Genomic DNA, 4679 nt, shown 5'->3' on the forward strand with positions numbered 1-4679 from the left:
GGCCGTCCCCACCGGGGGTGCTTCGGCCACGCGCGGGAAGCCGACCTTCCTTCCAGGAAGCAAACAAAGACAAAAAATAAAATAAAAAAGGAAAAAGGGAGGAAAAAAATAATAAAAACGAAAAACCGGAGGGAGCGGAGAGAGGCTGGCGGAGAGGAGGCGTCCGCGGCCCCCGAGCTCAGGTCGCCGGCGCAGGGCCGCTGCGCACGCGCAAGCCAGGCTCCAGACCCCCGGCGCGGCCCGCAAGGCAAGGCCCTCAGGTGCGTATCCCGCCGCCGCTTCCCTCACAACTTCCGCTTCCGGGAGTCCCCGCCGGGGCAGAGCGCTCTCTCGGGGCGCGTGGAGGGACCTTCGGGCGCCCGGTGGTCAGCGCCGACCCCCATTTTCCCTACCGCGAGCGGGCCCAGAAGAGTGGGGGGCGGGGCGGGGAAGACGTGCGGTTAGGCGACCTTCGCACGCCAGGCGCGCACCAAAATCTCGCTTTCGATTGGTTGTGACGGGGCGAGGAGGCGGGGAAAGCTGTGCCCCGTGCGTGCCGAGGTCACGCGCCACCTGAGGTATCTGCGCTGTGTTTAGAAACACTTGATTGGTTAAGGGAAGGGGCGGGGCCATTGCGGTTGCCTAGCAACGGCGCTCTGGCTCCACCTTCGGCAGTTGGCTTTGCTTGTTGGCTCCAGGATTATGGAGGCATTTGGTGTTCGTGGCGGCCAATGGCTTGGGTCGGTGAAGAGAACGAAAGAAAGGGCCCAGCCTCCAAAATGTGGCTTGTGTCTGGTCTGGTTGAGAGTACAAGGTGTCCTATGGCCATAACAACTAGTACAACAATAAAAAAAAAACAGGGTTTCTCTGTGTAGCTGGAACTCCTCACTCTGTAGACCAGGCTGGCCTCAAACTCAGAAATCCGCCTGCCTCTGCCTCCCACGTGCTGGGATTAAAGGCATCCTCCACCACTGCCTGGCTCAAAAAATTTTTATTTTAAAACGTTTAAAATGTTTAGTAACTTTTAAAATTTAAAGTAAATTTTTACAAATTAAAATTCACTATAATAATGTATTTAACCTATTGCACCCAAAACATTATTCTAGAATGTACTTATTTCAGCACAAAGAACCAGAAATGAGCCGGCAGCAGTGGCCTTCAAATGGATCTGAGAGTTCAAGGACTGCCTATATATAGCAAGTTCCAGGCCTGCTGGGGCTACACAGTGGGACCTTGTCACTAAATAAACTATTGAGATACAGGAAAACTCACCCTTTAAAATACAATGCAAGTCAGAAAAAGAATTTCCTCCAAAGTAAAATAAAAACAAAATAACAGAACTCAAGCCTAGTGTGGTAACTCAAATGTGTCTGTCAGCCCAGCACTGGGGATACTGAGGCAGGAGGATTTCAGAGAGTTACAGGATAAAAGAAAGAAAGAAAATGGAGGGGAGGCAGCTGAAGAGATGGCAGTTAAGAACTTGTACTGCAGGCCCGACGTGGTGTCATACAGCAGGCAGATTCCTGTGAGTTCGAGGCCAGCCTGGTCTACAGAGCAAGTTCCAGCACAGCCAGGGCTACACACAGAGACCCTGTCTCAAAAAAACATTAAAAAAAAAAAAAAAAAAAAAAAAAAGCTTTTACTGCTCTTACAGAGGACCGAGGTTCAATTCCCAGCACCCATGTGTAAATTCAGGACCACCACCACCTATAAATCCATTTCTAGGGCACCCAGTACCCTTCCCAGCCTCCTCCACCCCCAGGCACGCACACGGTGCACACCACCATGCAGGGAAAACACTCCCTCCCACCCACACACACAGAGATTTTTAATGGAGGGATGGAGGGGCCTGACAGAGTACCCCACCACTGCCCTCAGGTGGCCTGGCTGCTCCTCTGGGCAGCCGGGCTCCTCAGTGCTTGCTGCTGTAGGGGCCACTTGTTCTGAGAGACTTTTTAATAACAGTGATGTTTGGAGGGTGCTTGGAGGTCTTACAGACCTGCTGGCTCTCACTAGAACGTTACAGCCCCGGAAGGACAGCTTGTGGATACATTTGAGTTGGCTTCATTGTGAGAGACATAACAAAGGCAATGGAGCTGTCCAGACGTTGTAGTATAGATGCCTATAACTGTTTGTCTAAAGAATCTGAAGTCTTCGTTTATGCCCCCAAGATGCTGGTGTATTGGTTGTTTCCAGGGGTGGTTGTTGTTTTTCTTTTTTTGTCTGTGCACTGTGATGTCACCTGTCACATAGGCAAGATAGAGACACCCTGATTGTGGTCCACAGCCCAGATGTGCTGTAACCAAGAGTTCCAGATGTTTGAGATGTTGTGCTCAGTTCAGAGTAGCAGCTGCTTGAGCTCTGAGGAGATCAGCCAGTGGGGCAGCATGAAGCAAAAATCAATAGGTACGAGCTGGAGAGATGGCTCAGCAGCTGAGAGCACTGACTGCTCTTCCAGAGGTCCTGAGTTCAAATCCCAGAAACCACATGGTGGCTCACATCCATCTGTAATGGGATCTGATGCCCTCTTCTGGTGTGTCTGAAGACAGAGACAGTGTATTCATATACATAAAATAAATAAATTCTTTTTAAAAGAATCAATACTTACGTTCCAGGGAGCTAACTAGACAAAGCTCTTCAGTATGTTCTGTCACTCTGCTTATTACAATCCTGTGTTCTCCTTTGAGCCTTGTAGCTGTTTTCAAACACGGGCACTGTTCACTGTTAGTTTTATACTGTTAATTGTTTTCTACGAACCTAATTAACTAAGACCTCTTTGTTTATAAAACATAAATGGAGGTGCTGGGGAGTGGGCTCAGCAGTGGAGAGTGCCTGCTGCCCTTGCAGAGGAACAGAGCATCGCTCTGAGAACCCATGTCAAGGAGCTCACAGCCCCTTGTAACTCCAGATCCAGCGGATGTGAAACGTTTTTTTCTGGCCTATACAGGCACCTGGGCACGCACACACACATATGCACATATAACTAAGTAATCTATTTAAAGTAGAAGACTAAATAAAGCGAGTTTTGTCTGTGGTGGATGACACCACTGTGTTGATTTCAGAGCGCTGGGTATGGGTTTTATTTTTGGATTCTTGTGGGTGTTTACTAAAGAATGGAATTGCTGGGTCAAGCTTGGTGGGTGCTGATTTATTGCTGTTTGTTTATACTTGGGATTGAGCCCAGAACCCTGAGCTACAGCAGCAGACTTATGTTTTGTATTTTATATAGACTTGTTTATTTATTTAGTAGGTTTTTCAAGACAGGGTTTCTCTGTGTAACAGGCCTGGGACTTGCACTGTAGACCAGGCTGGCCTCAAACTCACAGAGATCTAACTGCCTCTGCCTCCCAATGGCTTGAGAGTAAAGATGTGTATCAGCCTCACCTGGCTATGACTTTTTTATTTTTATTTTATGTTTGTGGGTGTTCAGCCCGCCTGTTTGGCGGTGCACCACATGCATGCAGTGCCAGCAGAGGCCAGAAGAGGGCACCAGATCTCCTGGAACCAGATGCAGATGGTTGTGAGTTGCCTTGGGGCTTCTGAGAACTGAAACTGGGTAAACTGAAACAGAAGAGCAGCAGGTGCTCTTAACTAACACTGAGCCTTGGCTCCAGGCCCCAGCCTATTAATGTTATTTTGAGACAAGATCTCCCTAGGGTGTTCATCCGATCCTGTCTTAGCCTCTAGAATGGCTGGCAGTCCAAGGTTAGACCCCATGCATAAATTATTTATTTTCAAGACAGTCTTGGTATGTAGCCCAGGCTGGCCTTGCTGACCATCTCCCTTAGTGCTAAGATTATAGATAGTTGACTATCATGACCAGATTTCTCTAAATAAATAAATAAATAAAAATTGCCGAGGTACTACAGAGATTGCACGGTGGGGTAAAGTTGATTGCTGCTAAGCCTAATGACCCAAATTTGATATGATAACTGAGCCCCACTTGGTGTAAAGAGAGACCTGAGTCCCTCCATCTTGTTACATCTCTCCTGCCTACAGTGCTCAGATTACAACATTTATTGTCATACATGGGCTTTTTGTTTTGTTTTGTTTTGTTTTTCGAGACAGGGTTTCTCTGTGTAGTCGTGGCTGTCCTGGAACTCACTCTGTAGCCCAGGCTGGCCTCGAACTCAGAAATCCACCTGCCTCTGCCTCCCGAGTGCTGGGATTAAAGGCGTGCGCCACCACGCCCGGCTCATACATGGGCTTTTGTGTGGTGGTTTGGTTGGGTTTCTTGTTGTTGTTTTATGAGACAGGGTTTTTTCTGTGTCCCTCCGGCTGTCCTGGAACTCACTCTGTAGACCAGGCTGGCCTGTCTCTGCCTCCTCCAGAGTATATGCACCACCCCCATCCCCCTCATCACCCACCAGAGTTTTAGCTGGAGGCGAGATAGAAAAGGAGGGCTGAGCCGGGTGTGGTGGTTCATGCCTTTATTCCCAGCACTCGGGGGGCAGAGGCAGGCGGATTTCCCCTGTCCTGAGTGATGGAATTAAAAAAGTACACTACCTATTTGTGTGTTTGTTTGTGTGTTTGTTTGTGTGTTTGTGTGTGTGTGTTTGCTTGTGTGTTTGTTTTCCTTGTTGAGGATAGAATCCAGACTCCAGGGCTGGTGAGATGGCTCAGTGGGTAAGAGCACCTGACTGCTCTTCCGAAGGTCCAGAGTTCAAATCCCAGCAACCACATGGTGGCTCACAACCATC

General features: G+C 48.7%; 1 protein-coding gene across 1 annotated transcript in view; it reads left to right on the forward strand.

Moving 5' to 3' along the window:
- The window catches only part of LOC110294468 (general transcription factor II-I repeat domain-containing protein 2), a 33336-nt gene continuing 28657 nt past the window's right edge, over positions 1–4679 (forward strand). Inside the window, exon 1 of the mRNA XM_021162712.2 lies at positions 1–260. The gene's annotated coding sequence lies outside the window, so the exon portion shown is untranslated. The remainder of the gene's footprint in view (positions 261–4679) is intronic.

This window comes from Mus caroli, chromosome 5 (genome assembly GCF_900094665.2).
Source record: "Mus caroli chromosome 5, CAROLI_EIJ_v1.1, whole genome shotgun sequence".
NCBI lineage: Eukaryota > Metazoa > Chordata > Mammalia > Rodentia > Muridae > Mus > Mus caroli.